Here is a 20,686-nt window from a genome sequence, read left to right on the forward strand (position 1 = left end):
GCACTCTCCTCTTATCATCACCCTCCCTGCCTCAACCATTGTTCATGTGCTCTGGCACTCACAAAGCCTGCATCTAGGTTTTGCTCAAGACAGCCTTGATAAGGCAGTTGATGAATGTGGAAAACTCCTCCCTGAGAGGGTTTGGTTGGGGCTGCATTGGAAGTTGTTGGCAAAGGACTCTTTTGTTGTTTTTTTGTTGGTCTAGGCCCAGCATCAGGACAGTCCCATTCTGCAGAAGGCTGCACAATGTGGAGCAGAGATGCTCCACTTACAGGTGACTCATTATCAGGCTGACAGTACTTATTGCTGGATTATATCAGCTCTTGTTTTGACATAATGAAACTCAGCATCCCTTCCATGTGCAGTTTGCACTCTGTCTCCTTACCTGCTTCTGCTCTTTTTTTTTTTTTTCAGCAGCAGAGACTTGCTTGCAGACATTTCAAGCTTAACATTATTCAAGCCAGAAACTGTGCAAATCACTCATGAAGTACTCCCCGATCAGTTTGCAGGCATTGTTGACAGATATGAGAGGTTTCACCCATCTAAACCTCAACACACATGTTCTCACAGTAGAAGGGTGAGCGGGGATTTTCATGTACTCAGAGGCAGCCTGGAGTGGCAGATTGCTCAGGTCTGTGAATCAGAAAATACTGTGAGGCCCTTTTTGTGTGCTGACAGAGAGTGTCAAGACCTGTGTTTGCCTACACCCATTTATCATGGCTTGGTATGTTCAAAAATGTTGTTGTTCTTCATTAACTCTTTCAACTGTAAAAAGCCAGAATATTCATGCTGTCTTTTCAGCTGCATTCCTGGGTCTCCCAGGTTAATTGATTAATGAAGTGGAGCTCCTGGTATTTGTGGAAGAGAGGGCATCTTGATTTAATGTAGATACCACAGTGATGGTCACTGGAGGCCTGATGTAAACACAGGGTGCTGGTATGCAAAAAGAAAGATAGACCCCTGAGAGCCCTATGTGCTAAATAGTTAGGCAGAGTAGCATTTTACCCGTTTAAAATAAGAGCAGAGGCGTGAGCTGATGGAAATGAGGGCAGGAAACACACAGTGCCTTGTCTGAGATCAACAAGTTAGCAGTGGGACAGCTAAGAGCCAGGACCCAACCATGTGTCCTAGCCACAAATATATCAATTTTCAATTTTAGGTGAGTATGTCTTGTTAAGTATGTGAGCTATGTGTCTATCCCTGGCTTGCTCATTATCTCCTGGTGAGAAATAAAGAACAGTCCCATCCTTAACTGGACAGAAGGCAGGGACACACACTGAGTAATAAAGCTCCCTGCTGGCTCCTAAACCCAGCCCCTGTGAGCAGGTAAGCTTTGTGCTGCTCCCTGTCTCAATCTCCAAGAACAATTTTTGGCATGTACTTGCATGGTTGGGTTGCAGGTTATTCTGTGTTCATCACTCTCCTGTGCCCAATCGTAACAGGTCCCAGATCCAACACAGCTCAGCACAAATATTATTACTTCAAAGGTTAGGACTCCCCTGGTGATCAAGGAGAATCATAAAACCCACTTCCCAGTTAGGGTACAGAAACATACTGGCACTGTACTGGGGCAAAAAGTCAGTCCCATCAAAATCAGAAGTGTCAGTTTGAACCTTGATCTTCTTGTGACTTTGAAGGACACTGCTGTGTGGTTTGTGCTGGGTTAGTTTCATTTGTTTTAGTATTTTGGGAGACAAAATACAGATTTTAGCCTATATATCTTAAGTAGTTGTATCATAGAGTTTGGCCTGTGTTGTCTCTGACATATTGTATACATGCAGCTTTATTTAAGTAACAGCTGGGATATATGAACATATGTCATCTATCAAAGATTGGAGAGGGAAACGTATGAGCTGGTGCATTTTTGTATAACTTGCTGTCATCACATTCATGTAAAAAGAATTAAGTCTCAAACAAAAAAAACTTGTTGCTCCATCTGACCATGGAAATCTTCTTCCTCTAACCTTATGGCCTGCATGGTTGAGTAACTGTACAAAAAGTTTAAGTGGATAGTACAGAGATCAAAAGAACTCCATCCATTATAAATTATTGGAGTCTCTTGTGCTTAAAAAAAAAAAAAAAAAACAGAGTCAGGTTCTGTTTGTGTTCCTGTGGGCTGTTGTTGTTTTAACCTGATAGTATTTGTTTCTTTAACTTCTTATTTTGATGCTGACTGTGCCCATCAGCCAAAACCTAAAAACAAGTCATAAAAACAGGGACTGTAAGCTCTGTGGAGTTAGGATGCTTCATGTGTTGCTCTTGGAGTGGCAGGGATCTGTTCAAGGATATAAATAGGTTAGTGATTTGGGGCCCTTTCATGGGCTGACAAACCTTAAGAGAGCAAAGTCCCTAGGGAAAATGTGGTGTGTCTATTGGGACTTTGTGGAAGGTGTCAGATTCCCACTTCCCCGGGTAACACAGGTGATGTGGGTGTGATACAGGGGAGGGGAGAGCCTGTGGAGGTCAGAGCACACCTTTGCAGGATGGATGAAATTCCACCTAAATTGAGACAGTGTCTGAAATGCATTGTTTTGGTAAAATAGCTTCTCAACAAAAGCTCAAGATCCAGATACTGGCTACAGCTCACTTTAGCCCCTCTCAGACAGCAAAGGCAGCTGGACTTTGAAACACTGAATCTAGGCTTGGATAGCCTTTGTTCTTCATGCCACATTAGCAGAGCCAGTGAGGCATAAAGGACAGACATGAAAATTGTATTTATCTTCTGCATATCTCACCTACAGATCTACAGATTGTCTTCCCCCACCCTCAGAATACAGAAGCTGACATTTTAAAGAAGACCCAAAGCTGATCTGATCCAGCATCTTGACTCTGACAGTAGCCAGTGGCAAATACTTGAGATAACTGCATTAAATCATGACTGCAGGCAAACTTTAAATAATCTGCTCCCTCAGAATACTCGTTTTGCATTGAAATAGTTAAGGAGTGACTTCATCTCTTAACAGGGAGTACTACCCCTCCAAATTTACTTGTTATTAGGATGTGTAACTTCCACCCAGGTATCTTCAATACTGCTAGGAATATACTTTCTGAATATGGCTAGGCCTCTCCCTGCAGCAGTGAGTGCCTTGTGCCTTCATCTACCAGGAGATGATGTTTCATTTTATTTAGATGCCAGTTCCCCTGAAAGCCATGGTGCTTTTGCATTATGAGTTTGGAAAAACACTTTACGACGCCTCCCATAAATTCATTTCTATCACATTTTCTGGTATTTACCTCTGCTTATCTGGGCTCCTCCAGCCTGAGGAGCTCTGTCCTTGGGTCCATTCCTCCCAACAGCAAGGGCTTGAGCACATCTCAGCCAGCTTCAGGTGTCTTAGGAAGCTGACCTGAGGAGACATCTCCAGAGGAAAGCTGAGATGTGATGATCATGACCCTGACAGTGCCACTCTTTCTCTGGAGGGAAAGCTGAGGTTCCCAGTGCCAAATGTCTTGAGTCAAGGGCAGTCAAGGCATCTCCATCATGAATTTGCTTACAACCACTCCCACCTGCAATCCACCTGCATGCCCTCTTCTGATCCTTATCTGGATTTAGTAGAACATCATGTCTAATCACACTCTAAGAGCAAGAATCTTTCAAAAGGTGACAGGACTTAGAAACACACAGTAAACCAATTACAGATTGCATTCGGATTTGGCTTTAAACTGCTCAACAAGTAACACCAGCTGAGGTTTGTCTTCACAGCCTTCTCGTGTCCTGAATTTCAACACATGCCAGGTCATGTCGTTCCCTTTGCACACTGCTAGGTGAAAGGAGAGCTGTCATGCTGTTCCCCATTAACACCACACTGTTGTGCTCCTCACACCCAGAGTTTCTCACAGAAACCCAGTTCCTTGCATGAGCTGTAGGTGGGTTTCTAAGACCTAAATTTCCCTGGAAGCCTTTTCTTTACTCATCAACAACATTTCCCACAGCCTATCTGTGACTCAGTCTCTGAAAAGACTTGACATGGATGTCACGTACCTCCACAGGCTTGCTCCTGCCCCGAATTTGATTCTGTTCATCTGCTGCAAATAACATCGTTTCACTTGTATGCATGGCTCTTCAGCCAAAGCCTTACTCTGAACTCTGTGTGCTGGTTCTGAAGAGCTTCCCACTCCATTTCAGCACAGTGATTTAAATGTCCTTTGTGGAAAATGCTGTTAAACCCATATGGACCAATTTTGCCATCACAGCGTTGTGCCAGTTATCCTACATGGAAATTCTGCCAGATCAGGAGAGCTGTGTTCTGCTGTCCCTCATCCTACAGCAACTGACAGCACTGCACAGTCCCATGGTTCATGTTAAATTTAATCTATGGCTGTTAAAATTATGGGTACAATCAAAAGACAGGAAGGAAAGAATGGAAAATCTTACTTCCACAGGGCTGTGGTCAACTGAGTGCTGAAACTGGCATAGCTGACATCAGAAAGAGCCAGAGTGAGGCAGCACAGAAGTAGGAATTAAGAAAAATGATGATCTATGAGGATAACCCAGGTCTGTTAAGTGTCCTGCAATCCAGGCTGGGAGGCAAAGTTTCTCACAGCCTTAGAAGGGCATCAGATGAGCAGCTTTGTTCTCCTAATGGAAATGATGTTATGGGCAGGGGCTGATCTCTGTGTCTGGCTTTGCCCCTTTTTGCAGCTAATGTGAGGCTTTTGGTAGATGAATGCATTTGGAGAAAGGACCCCTCTGGTTTCCAGGTGAGCTCTTGCAGTCCTTAACCCTGCTGGAAAAAGCAAAGCCCACAATGTGAAATGCTGTGAGACAAGAGCCAAGCAAAGCCACTTCTCACCCTGTGCACCCACACAGACCTGGGGGTGCTGTGTGCAGCTTTGTACCTGTACCCACCCCCAGGAGGTGCTTCCTCAGGGCTTTTCATGTTCTAGTGAAATGTCTGGGGAAATAGTGAGCGATTATTTCCTTCAATTGTTGCTGCCATCCTCCACCACCCTCAAAATTATTCATTCTAAAGGAAATTTCAAAAAGCTTTTGTTTGAAAATTCCCTCCCTCTAATTGAGGGCATTGTACAGAGATCAAAGCACTGTTTTCAGTGGGTCTTGGTAGGCAGGAGTTTTCTGAACAGACTCCAAGCTTTTGGTGTAGAATGGGTCAAAATGACCTTTGCATTTTGCCCCTCCCACATTCATAATTAGTGACTGTTAATTCACATTACCTAGCATGGCCTAGACTTTACCTCTAGGTCAATTATTCTTACAGCCTTGCTGTTTTCCACAGAGTGGAAGAATAAACAGTGCTCCTAAATCACACACATTTGAATCTTGGAGTGTGGATCTAGAAAGGAGAATATCCCACTCAAAGCCTTTTTTATGAATACATTTCACTTCTACCAGGTTTCCTATTACGGGACAAAAGTAGAAGGAAGAAGAGGAAATACTGAACCCACAGCAAACTCCTATTAAAGAGATCCAGATCCCACGTGTGGGTGAGTTTCCTAATCCAGGACTCTCACAGGTTGGCAAAGCAAATAATAACTCATTTTATAGCCCTAAACATGACAGAAATATTCATCACAATGAGGAACAGGGACTGTTAAAGACCTAAAGAAGAATAATAAACAAGCAAATTTTATACATCATCCCTGGGGAAAACCTCCTCCCACACACAAGTGTCAGATGCTAGTCTTGGCTTGACTAATGCTAAAGCACTAAAAAAGGGAAGGAGATGGGCACTTCAGCATGATTTCAAAGCTGCAGCTCATAGAAGGAGGCATTCATCACCTGCAGGAAGTCCTGCATTTAGAAGGGCCAATGGGTTATCAGAGGAAAGCAGTGGTGGAATGGCTCCAGAGAGAAATATTTAATGAAAAAAAACCAGAATAGAAGAGCAGAGAAAGATAATGTGAGGATTTACTCATAAACAGACTCATTTCACTGCTGCCAAATCAGCAATCTTACTAATGAGGGTTTAGGGAATCTCTTGCCAAAAAACTAATATTACAGTGTGTAAAAAAGCTCAGGTTTTCTAAATGCATGACTCTCCAGCCAAAACCAGCTGAATGCTTCCTCATTTAATACTCAGTAAAACGTTTTATTTAAATGTCTCATAATGCTTCCAGTGTTTCTAGAGTACTGAAATGCAATATGTATCATTCAAATCCTAAAATACCACCACTTTGCAGGTTTGTTCAAGCTACCAAATATATCATATTGTCCAATGCTGCTATATTTGGGACTATTTTGAGGAGACACATAAGTGCAAAACAGTATTCATCTTACAGTTTTTTCCCAGTCTCCGACAATTTTTTTTCCCTAATTTTCAAACCCTGCAACAATCCATCTGGAATTTTACATCCATGATCTTTTGGAATAAGGGGTTTTTCTTTCTGGAAAGTTTGAAGTAGAAGTGGACAAAGCTTCTTTGAGACCTGGAGGTTCAACAAATGAGGTGTTTTCATTCTTGGAATAGTTGCCCAGTTTGTGTTTATTTTGGCTCATCTGATTGTACATGGCTGGAGCTACAGACAACCAGGCAGGATCAATGCTTTCCACCAGCTTTTAGTTATGTTGTTTAGGGACAAGGACTGGAGACCTGGCCCAACAGATGGAATTTAAAGAATGGGCCAACACGCTTGAGTTTAAAGCTGAAAATCTTAACACAAAATATCATAGAGTCCAAGAGGCAACTAAAGCACTTTTGCCTGAATGAATGAAGCTCTTCATATAGAGTACTGTGGAGTGATTTGAGAAGGAGGAGCACTGTCAAATTCACATTAAATGCAACCTCTTTTTTCCAGTGGTTCCCTTAGCCCTTTCTCCATGGCAGAGATGTCTCCAGAGGCTGCAGGGGATGTCCTGCTGGGCTGCAGCTCGTCCCTTGGTGCCAATTCCCATTCCCAGCAGTGAAGTTAAAGTCCTGCCCCACTGCTGATCCTCAGCTACATCCACAAACCACCTTCCTTTTCCTGGGCTTTGTACCTAATTTCTTCATCTTGTGACTCACTGGGGTCAAATCACTTTGGATGTTTCCAGCAGCTGGAAGTCCATTTCCCTCCAACTACCCTTTCACTATTCCAACATTACATAGTTGCAAAGGTGTGACTAAGCTGGGGAAGTCCTTGAAGTATGAATTGCTGAATCTTGTTTACACTTAGCCTTTTCCTATACCCGTTCTTAGGCACCTGCTACTGGCCAAGGCTTAAAAATAGGATAGTGGGATACCAGAGTCTTTATAAAATCATTCCTATGCTCTTGATCTTCTATAATGCATTATTTCTGCTATTTTATAATAAAATTGTGAGTAATGAGGTTGTATTACTTTCAGGAAAAAGGATGTTTCTTCTTTTAGGTGAAGCACTGATCTGTGTGTGTTTATAAACTGTCCTTTCTGTCTCATTCACAAAGGAAGTGAATTTAGGACTGTCAACTCAACAAAAGGTGTGGCTGCAGCCATGGTGGCTCAATCCAGGCAGGACATTCACAGCAGCACTGGGAAATGGTGGTGCTGGATTTAGTGGCACTGTCAGTGAAGATCATGGTCCCACAAGAGTTGTCACCAAAGCTCCTGCTGTGAGGTCTTTGCTACTATTGCCATTTGCTCCAAACATTTACCCTCTGATTCCACATTCTGCTGGAAATTTAGGCCTGGTTTTAAATACTGCTGCCTTTCCAAGCATGACACCCAGTGTGAGCTCAAACCAAGGACATCCAAATGGCCAAAGCTGTTCTACACTTCTATACACTACCTGATTTCTATGCTGTAGCCTTAATTCAACCCACAGACATCAGAAAGACAAAAGCTCTGCTGAAACCACATGGCTTCACTTCCACAGCATTGCATCAGTCATTCCTGAATTTTGAAAAGTCCTACACCCTTTGCAATGGCAAGGTGTTTTGGAGGAGTCACAGAGGCTGCACCAACCCCTCACATTTCCTTGCCCCACTTTGCCATTACAGGACTAGACAAAAGTTTTTTGTGTCATTTCACCCAAAATATTAAAGGACAGCATGGAATGACACATGTCAAACACCACTCCAGCCAATAGATTACCAACTTTTAATCATATGAGACTTAATGATGGGAAAAGAAAACAAATATTTTGTGTTTTCTAATGATAAATATGCTTAAGAAGCTACAGTAATAATGTTTGTTTGATTTTGGCCAGTCTGCTTCAATAAATGTCATGTAAAATAACTCCTATAAAGAGTGCAGGATACTGAAGAGTTTGGAAATTGCCTAGGACAAATAATACAGAAAGCAGCATTCCCTCTAAATTAAAAGCCAAGCTGATAGAGGAGTACAAGAGGAATTTCCAAATGTGACAGTCAGCGATTACAAGCTTGCCTGTGTTCAGTTGTACACATATAATTGCCAGTGAAATAGGAAACTACTTGTGAGGAAAAAATCATTCCAGGTCCTGGATGGGAGGGCAGATGAGAGAGGAGCAGCAGCATCAAGGCTTGTGTCACTCGATCTGCAGCCTTCTAGGCAATGTCATTATTCTTTTCAAGTTACTGCAGAAGCTGCCTGGATAAAGAAGCTGTTTCTCTGCAGCACGAGGGTGCTCTGTCTCTGGAAAGTCTCAGTCACTTGGAAACAGAAGTGGCAAATGCTGGCAGTGTTAGATTAGTCATGTTTCCATCATCCAGGCTGAAAGTTGTTTTCTGCCTGCAATCTCTTCAACACAAATAGTTTGTTTTCGAAAAAAACATGTGAGTACACAAAGAAAACCATTGAACAGAATGGGAAGAAAACATGTTTGAAGTGATCATTTATTTGCGTGCTGTTGTAACTTCTGTATTTTCAGGGTTCACAGGTTGTCCACTTCATGTAAGAAAAATCATAGATAAACATTCTTTAAAAAATCCTGAGATTGTCTTAAAAATTGTGAGATGTTTGATACATGAGCACCAAACTTTTACTACTTTGAATTCTGAACATTAGAGTATCATGGCCAGTATTCTCAGCCTTTTCTTTGGAACTGCTGCTTATTTGTTTTGTTTTGGTTTTTTTTTAAAGGTGAATTCTTGTGTAGTCACCCATAGGAAAACAGTCATAAAAGGTTCAGAGGCTAGTGATTTTGGTTCAGTCAGATGCTTATCCAGATACATGCAGACAGAAATGTCATGGTCTTACTAGAGGTCTCACAATGTTCTGTGGTTTTGCTAAAGATCCATCAGCTGGGATAAAAAGATGAGTATGAAAATTCAGCTTTCAGTTAAAAAAGAAAGGTGCATCTAGGCTTTTACATTACAGAGAAATGTCCGTATGCGTGAGGTTGAGGCTCAGATGTTGATTCAGATCCTAAGGCATGATGTTTACAGTGAGATATCAATATTTTTGAGTGAGTTTCTCGGATCTAAAGGCTTGGCTCAGGGGCTAGGCCATGAGATTGGGATTTTAGTGGTACTCCAAAATGCTGAGCCCATCTGGGGAAAATCTGAAGTTAATCACACAGGGAGAACACTAATTGTACAAGTGCCTCTGTTATAGGTGCTGTTTATATACAGACCAGTCTGTACATGTTTTAAAACACCTGTATATTAACAGCAGCAAGTTCTGGGAGCATTGAGAATTCTCTAATGGTGTCATTCAATGATGGTCCCCAATGATGGTCATTGCAAACCTGGGATGCAGCAACTGCAATCAAGGAATGTACAGGCTGGATTCTTCTCAAACAACAGTGAAATGTGAATGATACAGCTGCCATGTAAACAGCAGCATGTTTTAAAATCACCTGTTACACCTCTGTGCCTGGCTGTTTAAAAGTTACTGTAGGAAACCCAGTTCTGGTGCATGAGACACGTGATTACACAATATTGGCAGGATGCAAAATGATACCAAGTGCTGTGGTTCAGGATATGCTTCCCTAGATCTGTGGGTGACCTGGGGACAGCCAGAGCAATGCCTTTCCTTGGCAGCTCTGCACTGAGGAAAAGGCACCACCTCACCCACAGACAAAAGCTGGAAAATTATGTCTTCTGTGGCAGTCAGAGAGAGAGATCCATCAGTCTGGATGCAGCATGTATGTCACAGAATCACAGAATGGTTTGTGTTGGAAGGGGCCTTACAGATCATCTCATTCCAATGCCCCTGCCATGGACACTTCCAGCAGAGCAGTTCACTCCAAGCCCCATCCAGCCTGGCCTTGAATACTGCCAGGGAAGGGGCACCCACAGCTTCTCTTGGCAACCTCTCCCAGAATCTCACTGCCCTCATAGCAAAGAATTTCATCCTAATATCTAATCTAAATCAAGCCTCTTTCCGATTAGAGCTGTTTTCCCTTGCAATGCAGGTATGCAGTCCACACCAAATAAAAGCCCAGAGTCAGGCTCCTGTTGCAGCAGATGCTGTTCCCTGAAGGCCGTGGGTCACAGTGGATGAGTCTGGCTGTGGAGGGTCAGACCTTTGCTCTGATCCTACCTCAGCCTGCAAGCACCTCAAGGAAGCCATCAGCTCAGGGGTGACTCAGGTGTCACACAGGTGAATGATGGGCAGCTCCTCCACGGGGCAGAGGATGAGGTCATGGCTCTCGACACAGCTACAAACACTTCTTCAGTGTCCATTCCAGCTGCAGAAGGCTTGGGTCTTGTCCTGAGTCTGAGCTGGTACACGAGCACGTTCCCCCAGGGGCTGCAGGGCCTCCCCAAACACAGGCTGGATCTTCCTGCAGGGCCAGCAGCCAGGCCAGCTCCTGCTGCTCAGCAGGAATGAGCACTACAGCCCTGGGATGCAGCAGCCTGAATCCATTTTCCCAGAGCTTGCTTCGGGGGATGTTTTTGTTTATCCAGCTCACCCATTTGCATTTGCTGCTTTGCGATTTCACCTCAGAAGTGCTTGCTAAGCAATTCTTCAAGAGCTGCAAGCGCTGGCAGGGTGCAGCCCTCCACCAGACACTGCAGGGACTCTTCTCCAGCTCCCTGGAATGAGTCACTTCAGCACTCTCTCCTCCCCTCTTCTCCTGCTCCCTGTGCACAGAGACATTTGTGAGACACAAAAGGATAACAGTTCTCCTATAAAATGCCAGGCTAGTGCTGACACTTCTTGCCACACAACTGACATGACTGAGTTTATAAAAATAAATCTCAACAATGAAGAGCTCAGGATATTGTTAAACTCGAAAAGTTCCATTTGCTCGGCTGGGGAGGTCTTCTGGAAATCACCATCCATGGGGATTTCACCCTGGTTTCCTTCTCTTGAGACAATCACTTTTATTATGATCAAAACATGCCTTCCAGAAAGGGGTTTGACTGAATGAAGAATTTGGAAATAGATTTGAAAATGTCTTGCTTCCCCTCCATATTTTGTGCTCAGGGTTAATCAGCCTTGCTGTTTTAATTGTTTTTCCATGCTTTATCTCCCCTGTGAATTTGACTGCCCTGAAATTCCAGGCTGAGCTTCTTCTTACTGGTTCTTGTTGTGTTGCTCTCCAGCTGAATTTGAAAAGCCCTTGTGGTGCTGGGTATCTCTGGAATGTACTTGGACACTCCATCAAGTCAGCTCCTCAATCTTCCTTTTATTGTCCCATTTATCTGGAGGACAGGAGGGAAATCAGGCACATGGGTGACAGCCCAAGGAAAATCATAGGTAGCTGTGTCTAGTTCTTCAGGGATTCCCTCACACCTCCCAAGCATCCACTCCTGGCTTTTTATATGCAATCCAGGAGAACCATTCTGCTGAGGGCTCCTTTCTTCACTGATTGCCTTGGGAACTCACCCCTGCCTCAGGAAAAATGTAGGAGATGATATGAGGAAATAAGGTGACATGATGGCACAGCCACGATGGGACTGAAGACCTTGAGCCCAGCCCACCAAAAAGGGCACTCTACCAGGAACACAGATTTCTTTGTTTTCATTACTTCATTCCCCTTTACCGCCTCCTTACAATATTCTTCCTTTGAATTGGCATTTTTGCCTCAAGCCCTGTTGTCAGCAGGTTCTGGTCCTTTCTCTCTGACTGCTGGACTCCAAATTCCTGGGAGAAGGATCAACATCTCCCTACACCTACAAGGCACCAGAGGCAAGGCTGTGTCTCCAGTGTGAAAGGTGCTACGTGGTGGTGCACACGAGCCTTGAGCCCCTCTCCAGTGCTCCGTGGAGAACCATTCTGCTGAGAGCTCTTCACAGGAGTCTGCTCCCTGACTTGTCCAGCAATTTTGTGTTGAAGGGCCCATGCCTCAGTTTTCCCAACCACTGAAAGCATTTCAGTGGGGTTATCAGTGCGATTATGAAGGAGCACACTCTCCTCATGGAGTGGGATCAGAGGTCTGGTGTAGAGGTGCTCTAAGTGGTGGTGCTCAGATATGAACTGATTGGTTCCTTAGATATTACAAGAAAAAGGACTGCCCTCACCAGGGTAAAAAAAAAAAAATAGCATTTTTAGCAGCAAATGCAGAGAGCTTTCATTTTGCAGTCTAGCAGCAACTGAATTTCACACCCTTTCTCTCTGAAATGGGCCTAGGATTTCTTCCCTTGGTTTTTCCTGCCTGAAAATCCAGGTTGGTTTGTTGAAATAAGAAGTAAACACAATGACTTTAATGGGATGAGCTTGCAGGGCTGTTGGCTGATTGAGGCCACCCAGCTAGAGTTCAGTGTGAGACAGTCTGCACCTTATAAGGCTAAGAGATGAAGGCATTTAAAACAAAAAAATAAAGGATCTGAACATGTTATTTAAATCATGATGAAGGCAATTTTTTTAAATTCTTCTTTTCCCCTTCTGGTTCATGACAAAACCTGATATATGCAAGTGAATATAATGTCTAACATTTGTTAAACCCAGACTGAAGGCCAGCCAGATAGCTCTGAAAACAAACTGTGAATATTTTAAATGGAGTGAGATATACATGACGGAGTAAATAAAGGGCACATACCACATAAGAAAAATTGGACAAAGTTCAAATGCTATTCATCTTGGAGAAAGGCTTTTGAGCAGAGCAGTGCAGCTTGGAAACACTTGCATTAGGGTCCATTACTGGGGTCTGGCTTTTGGGGGCAAGGGGAGTAAAATCATTAAAAAGAAACAGAAAAAAAAAATTGCCAGCCCAGGTATTGCACACTCTTAGGTAACTCTGAAGAGCTAGAAAAAGAGAATAGGGGTTGTATTAGGCAATAGATGGAAGTGGTCCAACATGTCAAGAGTTCAGTGCTACTTCTAGGACTTAAGTGCTAATAAAATAAGCTTCTAAACTGCTGAAGGCACATGTCCAGCACCAAATGCTTTCCAGTTCCTTAGCAGCTATTATTTTTTTCTGTCTGATATAACATTTTTAACTCTACTTCTCCAAGCCCAGAGATACTCCCAAATTTGGCTTGTTTTGTCTTTCTTTGGATGCTTTTTCAGTTGGCACCACTCTGGAAATTGAAACCCTTGAACTGAAATTCCTGCTATGCATAATGCCACTTTTCCAGTGTTTAAAAACTTGTCTCACTCTACTCGTGGATTTGGTGGGAATCCCAGCTATGAAAAAAGATGACGCACACAATACATACAAGAAAAAAAAAATTGGATACAATTTACCCATATATCAGTAGTTTTCTCTGTGCAAGCAATAAGTCCAACTTCATGCCTGGAGAGAAGTTGCTCAAAAGAAATAAAAAAGAAAGTATTTGAGAATATATATATATATATATTGGAATGTTAGGACTGGACTTTGGAGCTGACAAGTGGTAACTTGTGGTTAGTGGTACATGATAATAAATAAGTGGTAGCTCAACGTCCCAGTGACACCAATGGAAAATTTTAAGCTCCCAACAGAGTTGAAACAGATCTCAACAGAGTTGAAACAGGCTGCCTGGGGACGTTTGCAGGGCAGTTTATTCTGGTGGGAGTTGGAGACACACTTGTGATGCAGCAGGAGAGTTAACAAAACTGCCCCCATGCTCTCCATCCTGAGCCATCCTTGGGGAAGGGGAAGCCACCCTTCCCCAAAACCCGGTGCATCAGCCTTCCCCTCACCCAAAGCTGCTGGCTCCTGGCAGCCCAGCTCTGTTGGCTTTAACCACGTTGCCTAATTCCTGTTTTCACCCCGTGCTCCTGTGCCTGCTGCCCGTGAACTCTGCATTTCAGCAGCAGCGCGTGGAAGGAGCGGCTCGGCCGCGCTCTGTGCGTGAGCAGGGGACACTCCTCTGTCACCCCCACATTGGGCACCCCCAGCCTCTTTGGAGATCTCCACGGGACCTGCTGGCCAGGGTGGAAGGTGACAATATTTTTCCAAAGACTCCTCTCTCAATCAAATGACAGGGGTCTTTGTGCTACCTCATGGGAGTCCCTCTCACCCCGCACTGCCCCTGGAATTAAAAAGCGGGGAAGCACACTGTTTAAATATGCATATAAAGCTCTGCTGCACAATAGATTAACTGCTGTCAGCTTTCTATTTAGTGTGAGGGAAAAACAGTAGAGATTTTTAATTGATAATTCAGAAAGACACTCCATTGAATGGTGTTAATAATTACATCTGCCTATTCTGAGCTCTTCATCTACGCAGGGGTAATAGAGCCTTGTCCCTCAGGGACTGGAGCCCAGCTGAGAAGGCGGGACACCAAGCAAAGGAGTTGTAATTTGTATTTTGTCAACAAAAGCTGCTTAATCCTCCAGAAAGGCATCCTTCAGAGAGGCAAGCCTTTGTCCCAGGGTTTTCAGAGTGGAGGGGGAGGATGGGGAGGGAGGGAGAGAGGGAGAAAAGGGAATTACTGGCCACATGTAATTTATGGTTGAAAAGGTTCATTTATAGCTATCCCACTGTTGTATGCTTAGCCTGAGACCCTACTAGCTTCTCATTCTCTCATCAAGTTTGCCTTTTGTGGCTATACGAATGGTAATGATTTGAGGAGAGGCTGGTCATGGTTGTTAAGAGTCATCTAGCATGATCAGAACTGAAGTCTCAAATTGATATTCATGTCTAAATACATTTGGGCAGCATGAAATTTGGGGGTCCCTGCAATAACCATCTAGGAGCAGGCAGTCATGGTGCAGTGCTGTGCATATATGTATTTATTAGCCTCCTTTCTGTTAGATTTCTGAATTTCAGATGAGGCAAAGTGTTTTCAGCATCTGGTAGAAATTATTAACTGTATATGAGGAATAAATAGATAATAAAAAGATCAGAATTGGAGATGTAGCTCTGTAAGCTCTGGGGATCTGAACATACTATCTATTTTTGCCAAACAGAATAAAATACTATCTGTTTTAGTAGTGCATTTTGAGTACAGAGAAAATCCCTGACACATGAAGCAAGAAGTGCAGCAGCTGCTTGACATCTATGCCACACTAGGCTGGCATCCCATGGGAACAGACCCCAAGCAGCATCACCCTGTTCTCCCATCTGCCCTCCAGCCTGGACAGTCCGTGCAGGTGTCCAGTCCATGGGACAGAGCACTGAACACCTTCATGGCAGACATTTCAGCAGGCTGGCCTCAGGGACCAACGGGGCTGATGTGCTCAGCCTGAACCTTTGCAAGGTGGGATCCCCCACATGTGGAGTCAGGCTCATGCCCAGGACAGTGAGAATCCAGGAGTTGTAGTCTGAAATGTTCAAAATAGGCCACCAGTAAGTAAGTAATTACCAGGAGTAATCTGAAAAATACAAACAAACAAAAAAAAGCAAGCTGAAGTCAACAAAAGTTCTGTCATCCCCAGGCTCAAGTCCTTTGGCGTAGCACCACTTCAAAAAATATCTTTAGGTGTACTTTGGTATGTGTGGATCCTCATCTCTCCACCAATGGGTGTCTGGCCAGGCACCTTCTCTGCAATGGGCTCCTCCTGGCTTCAAGTCAGAGAAATGGCTGTGGGATAAAGGCTGAGAGAGGAAGAAGAAGGATCTTCCTCAGCACAGGACAAAAAAAAAGGTATTGGCAGCAAGGGGGGCCACATCAGCATGGGGCAGTTGCAGAGCACAGCCTGGCCAGCAAAGTGTTCACGCCCTGAGCTGAGGCTTAATGATTGTTCAGGCAACTCATTATTGGAAATGTAATGCCAAACTGCACATCTGAACACACCCAGATCTGAGGACATTTGAATTCCAAATCTGCACCTTGGTTTGCATTTTGTCATGGAGCCCTGGGTCTGTGACCAATCCAAAAGCCTCATTTCAATTTATATCAATTCACTCCATAAAAATTGGTTATTTGAAGCTGGGCCGGGTTATTTGAAGCTGGGCTGGCACAGGGATAGGCCATGCTCCAGAACTGGATCTGAGCTTGACACTTCTGATCCATCCTTTTGTATTTTCCTTCATTCCAGCTTCCTCCTTTATTCCTTCTTCTTCTCTCCCATCCTGCCCACTTTCTCTCTATCTTTTTAAGTGAAATTGCACACCCTGTCCCGTTTCTAGATGATGGCCTTGTAATAAAAAGTCTAATTTCAAGTTCAAGTGTACTTTGAGGATTTCCATTCTCTAAAAGAATTTCATTTTAAAGGATGGGCAGAAGCAGCAAGGGCATTTCTGGGACAGAAAGAAAAGGCATTTTACAAACCAGATCAATAAGTGTTCCTGCAGCAGACTAATCATTAATTTATTCATATGGCATGTTATCAGTGCATCCCTCCAACAGGAAACTCAGAAACCAGAAGTTATTCTCCTCTGTACAGTCCAGACCATGGATGATTTCTTCACTCAAAGGCATTTTTCAGGAGATCAATGGGACTAAGCAACTGTCACGCCACAATTGCTGCACAACCTTCAGTGAACTCCTCACCCTCAAAACCTCACTGAGGTTTTACCCAGCTTGCAGACCTATAACACCAGTGCTTCTTTACATCCTGACAGCTACCCAGTCTGCAAGCATGTTAGAGTACTCTCATCCCACTTTTTAGCAAAACAAGAGTTGAAGGCCATTGACACATTTCTATCTTCTGCCCAGCTTTCTCTCAAGTTTCACTGCTGATTTGATCTTCATGCATGCAAACAGGGACAAATAATAGTATGTACATATGGACAGAGCAAAAATGGTTCCTGGAGACAATCCACTGGCTGCAAATAGTACTGTAAAATCATTACCCAGGTAATGGATTTGTCCCTCCTGCGTTCCCCCTGCTAATACACGCAGTAAATGCCTCTGAGTAAATGTCTCTCAGCAAATGTCTCCTAGTGATGGGTTGTCATTTAGTTTTAATTGTGTTTTAACACAGCAGTTTCCTTGCCTGTGCCTCTCTAAACACCTTTGATCTTGCATTTGGACCATTAGGAACAGGTTATTACCTGGTTACTAATGCTGCCTCTGTGTAATTTCTCCGTGGCATTACCTGAGTTAACAACTGAGTCATAGGGAAAAGGGCTCCGTGCATGGTGGAACCAGGGCAGACACCTGGACTGCATTTGGGTGGCTCAAGTACGATGGCAGTGGCTTTTGGGACAGTGCTGGGTGCTGGCTCCTGGCACAGCATGGACTGTATTGATGTGTGCCTCTGTTGACACATTGCAGCCACAGGAGCAGGGGTTACTGGCCTATTTAGAAGTGTCACGCTTGCTTTACTTGCCTTTGGTAACTATTTGCATTCCTTCTCTTTGCCTTTATTATTACTGAAGGGGGGCCAGTGTGTTCTTAATTGCAAAAAAAGACTTGGACAGGTACCTGATAAACCAGAAAAACAGGATAGGAACAATGTCTTGAGGGAAACTTACTGTTCTTACAGAGTCAGTGACTCGGTAGAGGAGCTGCTGTGAGTGGAATCAAGATCTCCTCCCACTTGTTTCTCTCTGTATCCCCACATCTCCATGGAATACGAGAGGTTTTTCTGGTCTGTAAATAAGACCAGAACAGAAACTTTTTTTTGTCCTCTCATCATTCACAAGATGAACATTAGATCACTTAAAAACCCATTAACTAAAATCCTTTTGCTGAGGCAGGAACTGAATCAGCTTGACCAAAACACACTGCTCTGTGCCTGTGTTTGTGACAGGATGACTCCAAATAACACTCGAGGTTTACTCACAAAACAAAAACAGTGTGTTTCTGTTGAGCCAAAATCCATTTAAGGATTTCATATGCAGCAGACCAGCTTCAGCCAAGGAGACTGTGCCAGACTGCTGAATTCGCTCAAACTTTTCCGTTTGTCTGAATCAAAAGGACAAAAAAGGCACTTTCAGCAAGGGAATTAAATAGTTGCACTAATTTACCCCTTCCCTGTGTTCCTTGGGCAGTGTGTCAAAGGGAAGTCCTTGTCCATATTCTCAATGGGGAAGATGGAAGAAAGAGATAAATTAAGTTTATCTTTTCATAACTTACCAAATGCTATCAGCTCATTACTAGCAACTGAGGTGGTCTCTTTCCAGACTCACAAGATCTTCTCCTGTACAATTTTTCTAAGTTTTGCTATATTTTAGGGAAGAAAACTCATATCGTCATCAAGAAATGAGGTTTCAGGTTATTTAGCTATGCCAGTTCTATCTGCTTCCTATATAAACCAGAAAAAACCATTTCACTGCTACCACGCATTTCATTATCTGTTCTTATCTTGCTGGTTGAATTTTTCTCACTGTTTATTTCTATTCAATGAGAAATTATTTACCCCAGAAGCAATATTTTCCCAGCAAACTGCCAGCATTGTTACAATTTTCCATCTTTTTTTTTCCTTCCATCCCCACTTATTACACAGTATTTGCATTGACAGATGAAGGTGGGATAGCAGGGTTCTCCCAGGGCTCTGGATGCAGTCCTGGCTCTCAGGACATGTCAACCCTGCCAGAAACTGGCCAGGCACCATCCAAGCTCAGCCCAGCCCTTGCTCCCTCCATGGCTGCTGGAAGCCTTTTCCAGAGCAGCGTTGCTCAGGTGGCTGAAAAACATCTTCTGATTTCCTGGCTATGTTTATTAGTGACCACTTTATAGCCATTTGTTCTTGTGCCAACTCTGCCTTTTGTTTTAATAGCTCTTTTCCCTCCTCTGTATTTACATCCCTGCTGTATTTACAGACAGCAGTCATGTTCCCTTCATTTTGCTGGGCTTAACAAGCCAATCTCTTTTAGTTCTGTCTCATAAAACAGGCTTTCCAGGCCCTGATTTTCCCCCATCCTAGCTGCTTTTCTCTGCACCTATTCCTGTTTGAATTCATTTTTTGTGATAAAGTCAAACCAGTTTAAAATCATTGAAATATCCCACTGACTGAAGCACTGGATTTGATTATTTTTCCAGCCAGAAGCATTGTAATAAAGCTCAGTATTATTTTAGGAGGGCTATGAACAAAAGCTACGTATTTTCTTAGGCTCAGGTATTATCTAATTATTACTTGAGGACCACACTACTTAATAAAGCTGCTTTTCTGACTGCTCAAGAGGCACGTGGCTGTGATTGGCATGAAGCAGATGCTTCCTCTGCCTGTGACATCGCTCCATTCGGTGCTGGGAGAGAATCTATTTATTTAACTTCACCAGTTAACCTTTATTTTTCAACGTTTGCAATATCATCCATCAAATTGGGAAGATTGCTTTTCACAGGTGCAAATGAGTCATCACATGTTTGCCAGCTTGGAAAACATTTAGAAAATCAGGGGCTAGAACTTTAGGAAGAAACAAAAAAAAAAAAAGGAAAGATAAAAGAAACTTAAGAAACTACAGTCAGTCTCACGGCCCTTGCTGGGTTGTGCTGTCCTACAAGAAGCAGAGATGGGTTTTCTTCCATCTCGGGTTTTGTGCTGGTTTCTGAGATCCTTGTCAGCAAACATCAGTGGCTCTAAAGCTGAGCCCATCCCCTAATGAAACAGTTATCCCAGCCTTAAAGGCAGGATTAGCTACCCGAAGTGGAGCAGAGAGCCCCTCTGCACTTTTTAACACCTCATGAAGAGATCTGGCTGCCAACAAAAGGAAAATCCTAATGTGTAAAAAATGCATAATAATAAGGACTTTGGCTGAGTGGAATTCCATCACGGATCAGATGAAATTGCCTTGTGCAACTTGCTGAGGGCTCCATGCTATGCTAAATGACCTTTGTACCATGTAAAATGGGCACTGCAGCAGGATGCGGCCAGGACCAGGGGCTGGGCTGCTCTTTTATTTTCCCCCCCTATGGAGTTCAAGCTTGTCAAGAATACAACAAAAACGAGGGGGAGAAAGAGGGGGAAGAAACGTCCCATTGAATTTTTCATGAATGATTTTTGTCAGAGGAGAAGGAACATCTGTGTTTGTGAAGGGTCCGAGGAGGGGACACAGCAAAAGCAGGATGTGACCGTCTGGTCCTGGGTACCCATGGAAGTCTGCAATGCCCCATCCCAGTGGTAAAATCCAACCTGTGCTGAAATATTTTAAGACTACAGCTGAAAAGGACCCTGCCTTTGCCCTCAGTGTTGTCTGCCTTGTGAAGGAGCAGTGATTCCCAGAGGATTAGGGTCTGAGGTTCAGTGGGTCTGGATCCTCAACACCCTAAAAATCAAGCCCTTTATGCCTCAAAATGATGAAAAACCCATGACAGCCCCCTTAGTTCATGTGTCTGAGAAGGGCTGGTGGGTGGCCAGGCAGGTTCATGTCCCTCTCACATGGGACTGACCATCACCTGAGGACATCCATGGGTGCCCCCAGAACCCGTGAGCAGCTTTTCTTTCTTCTTTTTTTGCTGGGGTTTCCTCACCTCCCTCACAGACACCTGAGGCTGACAAGAGCTGGAAAAGCGAAGCAGGGAAGGACAGAGGGACTGATCCTCATGGAGGTGTTAAATACTGTCTTGGATCACCCATTCAGGGCTACATTTGGCACCATATTTGAGACCAGGAGTCAGCCTCTCTCAGACTGGCAGGAGCTG

This window comes from Prinia subflava, chromosome 7 (genome assembly GCF_021018805.1).
Source record: "Prinia subflava isolate CZ2003 ecotype Zambia chromosome 7, Cam_Psub_1.2, whole genome shotgun sequence".
NCBI classification, from domain to species: Eukaryota; Metazoa; Chordata; class Aves; order Passeriformes; family Cisticolidae; genus Prinia; species Prinia subflava.